The sequence below is a fragment of the Etheostoma cragini genome, chromosome 4, assembly GCF_013103735.1.
Source record: "Etheostoma cragini isolate CJK2018 chromosome 4, CSU_Ecrag_1.0, whole genome shotgun sequence".
NCBI lineage: Eukaryota > Metazoa > Chordata > Actinopteri > Perciformes > Percidae > Etheostoma > Etheostoma cragini.
In genome coordinates this window covers 21199826-21212282 of record NC_048410.1, presented here as the reverse complement: position 1 = coordinate 21212282, position 12457 = coordinate 21199826, and the positions used below count along the sequence as shown (strand labels likewise).

The following is a 12457-nucleotide window of genomic DNA, read 5'->3' as shown; positions in this document are numbered from 1 at the left end:
AAAAAAAATAATTCACTAACAAGGAGGTAAACACTAGGGCTGTAATATTATGGAAAATAAAAACAAAATCGTGACACTCAGCTTCATAAAACTTTGTCACGGCATGAGAAGACAGAATCGCAACACACACTGCTAACTCCCAGAGTTATCGTTCCCCTCCAGAACCAATGCTATCACAACTTGAAATTACTATTAGTGATGGTCCTTCTGGTGCCTTATCCCTGTTTTGTCTGGAACTGTATAGATGGGGGGCGGGCACCGGTAATGTTAACGGAGGTGTAACGTTACGAATGGCGGCTGTTCTAACTTGGGTGCCTGGGTCTGTTTCCTGACGGTTCAGTTAATTGCCGTTAGCGCCCTTAGCACCAGAGTTAGCTAAATGCTGACTGTGCTGGCTGCTAGCTGGCTGGGGGCTGACTGTGGATGTGTCCCCGGGGTTGTAATGATAGTGAATGGTTGCTAGCTGGCTGGGGGATGACTGTGGATGTGTCCCCGGGGCTGTAATGATAGTGAATGGTTGCTAGCTGGCTGGGGGATGACTGTGGATGTGTCCCCGGGGCTGTAATGATAGTGAATGGTTGCTAGCTGGCTGGGGGATGACTGTGGATGTGCCCCGGGGGCTGTAATGATAGTGAATGGTTGCTAGCTGGCTGGGGGATAACTGTGGATGTGTCCCCGGGGCTGTAATGATAGTGAATGGTTGCTAGCTGGCTGGGGGATAACTGTGGATGTGTCCCCGGGGCTCTAGTCAGCTCTCATCTCGGCTGGAGCCTCGCAGCGCCGGGAGTCTGAGGCAGAAGACAGGGGTGTGCTAGCTAGCTAAATTATCATTAGATTAGTCGTCTATCTATAACGTTACTGATGAATTCGTGGGTTAGCCCAGATTTGTGAACCGTGGTCAAAACAATCATAGTCAAAATATCTGAGCGTGTTGAACAATCTCGTTATCTTATGTTATACACCATGAATTACAGTAGCATTAGCTACTTGTCAACCAGCACCTTTACTGTAGATAACAAAGCACTTTTCCTCTTGGTTCCCCCTAAGGGTTGGGAGCAGAATTGTCCATTACTGTTACCATTACCATTATTCTTATGTCTAATTCCAACAAGTTAATGAACCACTGAAACGAGTTTGCAGACATTATTTAAAGTATAAAAGAATCTTTGGTGTTGGATTGATCAATATTGAAATCAATCAATATCAATAAATAAGCTATCTTTTGTATAACTGTGTTGCAAAGTGGGACGTAATCAATGACAATGCCATGTGGCAGAAAAACAAGTTGTTTACTGAGAACCGTCATGTGGATGGATGGAAGGCTAGTAAAAGGTTAACTTGATTTGTGCTGTGGACGGGTGATGATGGTGCAATGGATATGACACATACCTTTGGTGTGGGAGATCCAGGATCAATTCCCATTGCGATACATAAACAAATGTGTCCCTGAGCAAGATACTTAAACCATAGTTGCTCCAGAGATGTGCAACCTCTGACATATTGCAAATGTGAGTCATTTTGGATAAAAGTGTCAGCTTAATGTAAAGCTTCTGTTGACATGCATAAAGGACCTGGTATAATCTACTCAAAGTTTAGGTATTCATTTAAGGTTCATCTCAGGATTAGCATTGCAAGGCTATTATATTAGTCGTGGGGGGAAAAATCTATCCAGAAATGGCAATGTGGCAATACTGTAATGATACACAGACGCCAAGTATCAATCGTTTATTATGTGTGGGTCACTTTTGTCCGCAATTTTTGCAATTTATCGCACAGCATTGCAATATGTTTGAAGTAGTATAGTATCGTGACAAATGAATTGTGATGATACCGTATGGCGAGGGTGATTCCTCACCCCTAAAGGCTATTAATGCAGTGGTTTACCATAAATAAAGGGTGAAATAATAATAAATAAGGGTGAAATACATTTGCTCTATCATGTTTCCCTAAAATTGCGTGACAAACTATATATATATTGAGGTCTGGAATCTGATTCGTGCACAGTATGAATGTTGTTTACTATTGACATCATGCCTCTTGAAATTAGTGTTGTGGTGTACCATCTTCGGAATTTATTTTAGAAAAAGGGGGACTGTTCTTTTTTAGGAAGCCCGGATCCCATCCTCCTCCATCATCCTGATAACTGTACAATTCACAGTGCCACTTATCTGTGTTAAACCTGACGAACAAATTATGAAAAACTTTAGCAAAACCTGCCAAACAGTTATTATGGTCAACTCCGTAGGTACGTGCAGATACAGTCACTCATGTGACGTAATGAACTCTCTGCAACACATGTTTAACACACCATTTTAAATCAGGCGATCTTTTTAAGGTCTCAATGTACAGCTCAGTCCATTGGTCTGCCTATATGGTGCTGCTGCTACTCTACAACACCGCATCATCACTGCAGCTGCTTACAAGGAGCCTTAATTCAGTGTACACTACATTCAGTGTAGCATCCACCTGTAGATTCAAATCTTCCTCAAAAAGAGGTGGACTGAGGTTATCATGACTACCAATCTCTGTATTAGCAGGATTAAATGTCACAGCATGGACATCAAACATTACCTGTGCAAACTCTAAACTCATGTATCTGATATAACCATTCCATATGAGCTGGCTGAATGAAATGATAAAGTATTTGAGCTCACAACCAAACCAGCTGACGTGGGCTAACACACTGCCAATTCTCTGCTCTGCCATATTTTGATTAAGGTCGGCAATGAGCCAACAGTAAATTTCATTTACATGTTGTTTTACATTTTTGAGTGATATGATGTCTTGTTTGACAACCCTGAGCTTGAAATAGGGCTCCTTTACAACATAGTGAATGGATTTGCATGCCATCTATTTAACAAAGTATCTTCTCCGCTAATTCACTTATCCCAATGTGTAATGCTAGAGCATTGCATAAAACATCTATTATTTAATCATCTATTGTTGCAATCATCCCTATGCTGAGCTACGTATGTGAGTAGAAGAAGAAGGGAGAGGGCAGGCAGAAGGTGGTCGATACATCCCCTAAATGGAACAAGGGGCAGGTGAGAACAAATACCTGTCAGACAGATCATGGAAAAGACGACACACGTTTACTTCAGGATGTCTGCAAATCATTTGGAGAAGTGGTCATTGCATTCATCTGCCAGTCGTCACCACTTTTACACCAGTCTGCTGGATGCTGGATTTTCAGAAACACCCAATACAATAAACGTGTTATGGCATCGGCAAAGTTAAAAAATAGAGCTGGTGTAGGAACCTGAAATGTTGTGATTTGACATCAATTTTATCTTCATATGTTGGGTGACAAAAATATGTTGTGCTTCAATGCAATGACAAGGAGGAATGTACGAGGAGGACGGCAGGCACTGGAGCAGAGGGACCTGCTGGCACAACAGCTGTTTTTCAGGGCAGGAACAAACAGATAGCTCAGTTACACATTTCAAAATCAAAGAAAATGTACTGATCAGATGGAGTTATATCATATTTAGTATTATTACTATTATTATTAATAAGAAAAAGTTGTTAAAAAGATACTTCAAGCTACAGTAATTTCAAATGTGTTTTTTAATCCAGGGATTTACAAAAAGAAAAATATTTAATCAAGTTGATGTCTGGTGAAAGTTGCTAGCGTAAAAAGTGCTGGAAAATTCCAATTTAACTTTAATATCTAAAGAAGGGTTAGGGTTAGATGACGTGGTCAGAGGTAACATGGTGTGCTTGGGCTGTGCAGTGCTGCAAGAGCAGTTTATTTTAATCCCAAGTATTCCAAAGTAGCCTGACAAGCAAGACCTTCATCAAGATGTTGGGTCTGGGAACTCACCATTGGCAGGGCTCAAGTCAAGGGGGGGGGACGGTTGTCTTTCAAATTCCCTCTAAACGAATAGTATAGCGCTTCAACCAACCAGAGCATCGCTGGTTGACAGATTAAACCTTTGTCGTATCTGGTCTGCAAAACTCCGAACACATCTTTTTGAAGAATGACTTCAGTGCTGTTCTTTGTTCTTTTCTCCCAAAAAAAAACTTAACTTCAAGTCTTCCAAAGCCGATTCAAAAGTCCGCTGTTTGCCAGCAGCAGCAGCCATCTTCTTTGTTTTTAAGTAGCTGGGAAGTCACGCGCAACTGTTGCAACTCTGCCGTCATTATGTTAAGACCGCCCACCAACTCTATACACGATGTGATTGGTCTGACTAGAGTTAGTTTTTCCAGCTCCAAGTTGCAAGTTACATTTGCTTCCGCTAGGGTGCGTCCTGATTTCTAGGCTAATTCCAAAGGAGTTTCCGGAGACAAATTGAAACACATTTCCTTTCAGTTTTTTTTGTTCCTTATTTGGTCCCATCAGAAAGTCTAATTAATGCAATTCAAATTTTCTGTGGGCACTATTCTGTGCCTGTACTGCTGATTCACTCAGGCATCTGAAGGCTTTCTTATTTCTTAAGCAACATGGCTTGCAAACAACTGAACAGTGTCTTGCCTGCAAACAGCACCCTGTTATTGGATTAGCCCAAACTCTCACAACACTCAGACGCTGCCAAAACCAACTCCTCGGCTACAGTATGGGAGTAGCCCAGATGAAAACTACATCAATAGAAGATGCACGAAATACAACAATGATATTAAAATGGGACCTTTTCTTGAGTGCATGTACATGTGAGAGAGTGTAAAAATGTGTGTACTTTTCCCAGAGTCAGTCAAAATAAAAATAATATATGGTGTAGCTTCTACAATTTGTGGTTATGGCAGTGTGTGTATGTGTTCGTGTGTGTGTGTGTGTGTGTGTGTGTGTGTGTGTGTGTGTGTGAGTGTGTGATAAAAGGACACAAACGGAAAGCCAGAGAGAGGGGGGAGGTATTGACAGATAAAAGGATTTTATGATTAAATGGAGATGCGTGAGTCACAGATTTTCCCGAAGTTGTACTTGTTATCTGTGCCTGATTACATGTATGTGAGCCGCAATTTATGTGTAAACACGTGCAATTTCATTTGTACGTCACGTGGTCCTCAGAGGAGTACTCTGACCAATTGAGCACCTTTGAGAGAACAATTTTCAAAAGGGTTTTTGAAAAAGACAGGCGGAAATTTACATTTTCAAGAGGTTCGATTGCAGGCATTTAAATGTCATGAACTTAGAGCAGGGCTCTAAACAGGACAATCTCTGTTGGATGTTTTTTGAAATGTAGCCATGCTAAGGTCATTCTGACCTGATTTGTTCTAGCTAAAAGCCTACTAATGAAGTAGAGGAACTCCTTTACTTTTAATCATGAGCAGCGCTTGCTGACTTCTTGTGAACCTGTTTCATTAAAAGAAGCCAGGGTGGAGGGTGCTGGTTTGGAAGAGATATGAGGGTAACGTACAGTGTGAGCCACGTCATAGACACATTTTCATTGGCTTTTAATAAAAAGTAATATTTTGATGATTCTTATTCTGACAGCATTATGTTGTGTCACAATGATGAGTACTAGAGCCGGTCTAAATGATACATCATGTCATTTAGTCTGGACTTTTATCCAAAGCAACTTACAAATGCTAAATACGCATCTGTATATGCTACAGAGGCCACACTATGGTTCAGGTGTCTTGCTCAGGGACACATTGGTGGATTGGACTTGGAATTGAACTCAGATCTCCCACACCAAAGGCGTATGTCACATCCACTGCACCATCACCACCCCAAAAAGTCATAGTTTAGCATGCTGTAGTAGGATAGTTTGCACCTCATAACGTTTGAACCCACAACCAGTTTGTTCTTCTAACCCAGCGTTGTATCACTCTGAGCTATCTGATCACAAACTTCAGTGTGTTTTAGACTTCTTCACTTTCAGTTATAGAGCTTAACAATCACTGATCCTTTAAGAGAATTGAACCCTGAACCCCCGATCTTCAGCACCTTCTCCTGCTGAGCTATTCGTGAAGGTTAATCACCGGAATATTCATCATCGCTGGATCTTCCCTCGGTTGTCGCTCGCCTTGCAAAACACTGTTGGTTTCGGGAAACACCACCAAACTAAGAGCTAACAAGCTATTTGCCTGATATGGCAAGTTTTGAAGAAAATATGGATCATGTAAGAAGGCAGGCCTGATTGGTTCTTTCAGGGAATGATTTTAAAGATTTAGAAAGAATATGTTTACGTATTATCTAACTGGGATCTTTTGGGAACAATTGGTGGGGATTTGCCATGGACAAAATACACGCGCAACACACTGTTAAGAGCAAATTACGTGTAACCATGTATCTAGCTAATTTAAATATCTCACTTTGTTGTATTCTGTGAACAGTTAATTTCACTTAATATTTAATGTGGCGTTCTCTTTTGCGGTGTGTGAATGTTCCACCAAAACAAGTTCCAAGACCAATTTGATTCTACCTGATTGAGAAACTCATGCAACGATGCTTACAAGATGTGAGTGGAAACCAAGCGTCCTCAATCAGGGTTTTTGGGGCTGATTAACTAACATAAATATTCTTGACATTCTATATTAGGTATTCATATTAGGAGAGGAAAAACTATAATGAATTGACAACTGTTTATTCACTGGCAAACAACATGTGTAACATATTCCACTCTCTATTTTCCCTGCAGTTTCAATGTCTTCATCTGTAGAATGTCACAGACATAAGACAAATAGATACATGTTTATTTTTAACTCAAAACTTCCTGTTTCTGTTTGATATTAAAAGCCCCCTAGCGTTTCGGTGGAAAAAATATCTTAATTTGTTAACACAAGGCTTTTATTGTGAAATATTTGCTGGACCGTTTGGAAAATGCACACGCGTCTTAACCTTTTCCTGTTTCTAATACATTTACATGACTTTTATACTGACGTGAAATGAAACGTTCCAGTATTGATGGACATTATTAACTAGAAACTCAATGTAGGACGCATACTCTCTCTCCAAAGACACATCTTAAACCATAGAAATTCTTGCAGCTTTACATCATCTGATTGGCTCTTCTGATCGGCCTTTATAGAGACTACCAATCAAACTATTTCAAAAGAATATTGGCAGATAATGACTGTGGCGGTGTGATGGTGGCTAATTAATTGGAGCACCCTTAGCGGAAACATGTAAGGTCTAATTTGGGCTTTTAAGAATCAATTACTAGCATCAAAAACATGTGTCTTAATAAATCCCTAGCTCTTGTAAATTAGTGTCCAGCTCCAGGTTCTTTCAGTACCAGGCTGTAGGACATACAGAGGTTAAACTGCTACACATTTTCTTACTGCACAACGTTAAAGGATGAACTAAAGCAAGAAAATAACCACTTCCAAACTATCAGTAGAGCCTCGTCTACGTGTCTATGTGTTGTGGTGTCTTGGACTTTTGCCAGATCATTATGGTGTGTCTGAGCACCTCCAAACACTGACAAGGGCATGCAGCATTTTACAGCTGCCACAAAACTAAAGCCCTGGAAAGAGCTGAATTTCAAGTGGACACAACAGGGGCGATTCTAGCAAAATGCATTTACACCCCCACCCTTACCCCCACCCCTCTAAACAGTAATTTCATCAGGCGATAATCTCTGAGTTAGCTACTGAACAACGACGTCAGCTAACGTTTTTCAAAACAATTAACACTGATGGAGCTAAACCTGACCTTTTTTTAGTCACAGTAAAATGACCAATTTGACACAATTTTCTCACATTCAGCAATTTTAGTTGCTTACGTTTCAATTTGGGTTCTAATCTGCGCCCTAAAGTTACCAACTTAACTTCTTCTCTGGAGACAACCAGCATTAAACTTTACAACCACACACCTGCTCTCCCTCTGACAGGTTGCATAGAGCGAGAGTTAGCTAAAGGCGGGAGTCTGGCACAACCACCTCCGGTTGGCCAAAACAACGTTTCTGTTAACCCTTTCCTTGACTGGGTTACAGGTGCATAGCATCGGAGACAGCGATACAGGACATTTAACCATTTTCAAGCCCTTTGAACCTGTAATTGTTTGTCCTCTGTCACTAACAGACAAGCTTGCAGATTTTAACTTAAAGCACTAAAATTGCTTTAAAAAAAATAAAAGACTAAAATGTTTTTTTATTATTATAATTTTTAGCTGGCCTGAGATGGCTTGAACCCCCTTAAAAAGGATCTAAAATCGCCAATAGGACACAAAGGCAAAACAAAACAAGAAACAAAAGTTCCTATGAAGCTTCAAACGTGGTTCATCTCCGAGTGTGCGGCGAGGGTAGTGTCAAAAGATTTTAAATGAAACAGCATCCGTAATATTCTCTCTGGGCTCCCTTAGTGTCAAAAATCAAAACTATTTTGAGTGAGAGGAGGCACTTACACCTAAATAATGCAATACACAGACTTTCTGTCAAAAAATTGCAGCCAGAAAAGTTTCAGTCTGTATTGATGTTAGACACATCTAAGCCACCACTTTGAAAGTGCCGTTCACCAACCTGCCAATAAGTTAAGCCTTGGGTTAAATTAGACATTAATACAATCATGGTATATAAGTACAGTTTATAGTTAATCAGCCCAAAATAGACCTTGTAAGTCAAATCTTTACAGGATGATGGCTGCATGAATCTAACTGAAGCTGCTTTGTAATAATTAATGCATTTTGGTTTTATGTCTCAACCATTTTGGGAATGAAATATGCGAACATTAAAACGACTTCCATAAACATAAAGTGAGGCTGATGTGCAGAGAGTGTTATGGCAGAGCCATAGTGAAACAATTTGAGAATGCAGTTTGTTAGCACAATACCCAAGCACTTCTGTTGATGAGTTTAGCTCTATTGTATTTCCCATGTGTCTTATTCTCTCTCGCTCGACCGTAAATCTGATCAGGCTCTGCTCAAAGAACAGCCAAATATCCTCCTACGGCAAGCCTGAGGACAGACACATACACACATGCAAGAGCAAAAACTAAAGGAGGCCTCTATCAGTTGTATTTTTATGAGATTGCGTTTAGATGGGCTCAAGAAAATTACATGGTAACTGTTTGATATTAGCCCTGGTCTCCTGAGGGGTAATTTACAGGAGGCTGTGTGCGATAATAGATGTTACTCAGGAAAGGCTGGGTGGATTCCATCTACCGTCCATCAGTTTACCTGATGCTGCCAAATTGTATAACAACTTTACACCTACTGTGTAGATTTTTCTTTATTGAATCTACCTGCTTTTTTTTTTAGATATTTTTTTATTCGTCCTTAACAAACAAATCTAATCATAGCTTTGTCCCTTGCGAAAGCTTGGTTTGCTTTATGAAAGAACATTCTCTGAATATGAGTGGGTAATGGGATGTAAAGACAACTGGGAAAGAAAGGGGCAGTAATCAGCAAAGAACACTTGTGTTAAACCTTTTGAAAGCTCAAAATGAGTCCTCAGTCCTGTTAGCAACATATATTGTTCATTAGAGCAGTGTACAACATGTGTATGCTGACAGAGATTTGTTAAGTGTTAAGAAACCTGCAGGGCAGGCAGAATCTCTAGGCCCTCAGAGGGGTTGTCAAGTAATTACTCTGGAAATATCCGGGGCAGTCCTGAGTAACAGGCCCCCACATCTGACGGGGCTTTGATTGCGAGAACGGCTTCTGAAGATGTGAGGGAGATTCTTGTAGCCTCGGCTGGAAAGAGCGAGAAGATCAAAGTGGTCTGGCGATGTTCCGACACAGCAGATCCGGACTTTTGTTTGCTCTAAACACGTTTTATCTTTTAAGGCCTGCTGGCCAATCTCAGAGTGTTGTATTTCTAATCGCCTAATCCTTCCACCGCAGCCGCTGCCTCTCAGAAAATAAAAAAAACCCTGACAAATACTGAGGTCATCTACTGTCTCTAAACGCTGAGCATGTTAAAGGTAGTAGTGTACTGTATACAGTATGTGTAGACAGATGTGTAGATGTATATGTCCAGGACAGTTGCATTTAGTCTTAGAGTTTGGCTCATTTGGAGATTTTTCATTTCCAAAGTGGTTTATTCAATGAATCTAATTTAATATATGCATAAAAGTTGCTATTAAAAAGGTGAAATAATTTTAATTATAAAGGTATACTTGCAGGTTGTTGCAGAACATGAATAACTGCCTAGATTTTCCCTCAGAGTTTCATATACAACAAGCAGCTGCTCTGGACTTTAACCCAGCAACTTCCTGAACTATGAGAAGAACAGAAGAAGCATAGACTGGCATTCTAAGCCTGAATAGCAGATGCATGTAGACAGCTCTTTTATCCTGAAGCTCAACTCTGCACACGTAACTGTTTAAGTGGTGTCTAAGTCTTGGGGTAAGTTTGAAGTCTGAATACTGATGTACCAATTCTGGAACTAACTTGAATATGGTGCAGTATTTGTATGTTTTGTTGCAACCGAAGCGAGACAAATATGTTGTGATGTGTTCTCTTGTGATAACACTGGAACTACTGGAACTGCCTCTTATTACTTATTACTTACTTAATATTTTAATACTTATTAGTAATTTTTTTAGTAAGAGTATTTCATTTGTTCCATTTGAAAAAAAAATGTTTCCTCTCTTTAGCAGCAGAGATGTAACAGTACATAAATGTTGCCTTAAGGTTCTAAATGATTGACTTACATCATTTAAGGAATTTCACCAAACTGCATGTATTGTAGAATTATATACTAGAAAACTGTAGACGATATCAACTTATTCAAGTTTACTGCTATCACTGTGCAAGCAACAAAAGGATTGTGCTACAGAAATGCCAAAGATGTGTTTGTGTAATTTAAAAACAGTGTCGCCATTACATTGATTGTTTACTCGAAAGTATTGACAGCTTCATTTTGTTGCTGCATAGTTCCCGCTCAGTACATATTTTGGTCCCAATAAAAAAGAAAAATGAAGCCGCCTACACATAAAAGCGGCGTGCAGTTACATGTCGGAGCGGTGCGCGACGCCAAGGGTAGCGCTCCATCTAAGAAAAACCATGGAGCGGCCAGCGCAGATCGCTTTGATCATGAGTAGGTGGCTTTAAGGTTAATATATGATATTTGAGAGTTCATAATATTGGACAATGATGTTGGTCAGGCTACAATGTATTGTTATCATGTGCAACACAGTATAGTACTGTGACAGTATTGTGTTGTTAGTAATCTTGTGATTCCACTTCTATTGAAGATATTGTAGCATATGTGAGTGGCTTATCTGTGTGTGTGTGTGTGTGTGTGTGTGAGAGAGAGAGAGAGAGAGAGAGAGAGAGAGAGAGAGAGAGATTGATAGAGAGAGAGAGGAGGGAGACTCTGACAACTTCCCACATTAAAAAGGTGAACCTGACAGAACTATTGAGCTGTGGCGGCAGGGAGTCAACACTGAAACCCCTGAAATGTTAGATAAAGACGTAGCGGGAAGAAAAGCAGCAGCGAGATGCACCTTGTAAGAGAAAGAAAGAAGCGCACACACTGGTGGAGACGTTGCACTGAGAGAGAGATATGTTTCAAGTGCTTTTGTTAAGAGCGTTGCTATGTGAGAGTCTATGCGCGTGTACAGCACGTGTTTGTGAATGTGTGTGTTTGTGAATGTGTGTGTGGATGACCATGCCTGTACTGCCTCCCATATGTGTTCGACTCCCCACACATCAGCGAGCAGCACTGCATTATTTCACCCTTTTCCCCCCTATGCATTCCATTTAAGCCACTGAGGAGGAGAAAGGAAGAGGAAAGAAGGAAGACATGACCCAGTTTCATTTCCTCCAAAGAAAACAGACGGAGCAACAGAGAAAGAAAAATGAAGTGAGAGAAGGAGAAGAGGAGTGGGGAGCATCGCCTGGAATGAGAACACAAAGAAATGAGGGCTCATTTCCATACATGGCTCTACATCTTCAGGCTTGACCACAATGATGACCACCCCATTTTGGTCAAACCAAAGGCGATCACTGCTCTGAAATCTGTTTGCATACTAAACTCACAGACAGACAGATTTACTGAGGCTTTGCCGATTTGACGCTTTCTGCCTCTAAATAAGTATTTATTGCCAACATAATTGAACCAATGAGCTGTTATTAATGAATACAACACAAACAAATAGCAGACAGATGTCGTGGTACATTATGTGGCAATCAATCACGTAAATTCACTACAGGGTGTAACAGTGGTTTTAGGTCACTAAAACTGAGATTTTACAAAACGCCATGCCTTTAAAAACTCTGGTTACTTTGTATTAGTGTGGACATGGAAGTGCGTATGGGAAATGATGACGGCATCTCCTCAGGTAGTGCATGCCCTTGCTTCTTTGTGTAATGAGCACGTGCCAGAAACAACGAAGGCTACCAATGTTGTAAGGTGACGCTATGCAACGCCTCGATGTCCGTCCACACACATTGTCGCATTTCAGCATTGCCATTGCAGCTTGGGCCGTGTAGCAGAAAGATATTAAAGAGGCTTTATAAATAAGGGCTTTGGGATTGCCTCCACATGGCAATACATAAAGAAAATCCACCGGTGCGCCAGTACTGAACCATACAACAATAGTGTGCCTGCATTGAAGAGCGAGTATGGCG

The 12457-nt window shown here is 40.6% G+C and overlaps 1 protein-coding gene and 1 long non-coding RNA gene across 3 annotated transcripts in view; both read right to left on the bottom strand.

The window, feature by feature from the left end:
- Window positions 1-12457, bottom strand: part of slc12a5a (solute carrier family 12 member 5a) — a 162493-nt gene that overhangs the window by 100838 nt on the left and 49198 nt on the right. The gene's annotated exons all lie outside the window — the stretch shown is intronic.
- LOC117943983 overlaps window positions 9374-12457 on the bottom strand; it is a 12516-nt gene continuing 9432 nt past the window's right edge. Inside the window, exon 3 of the long non-coding RNA XR_004656468.1 lies at window positions 9374-9386. This is a non-coding gene — a long non-coding RNA (uncharacterized LOC117943983). The remainder of the gene's footprint in view (window positions 9387-12457) is intronic.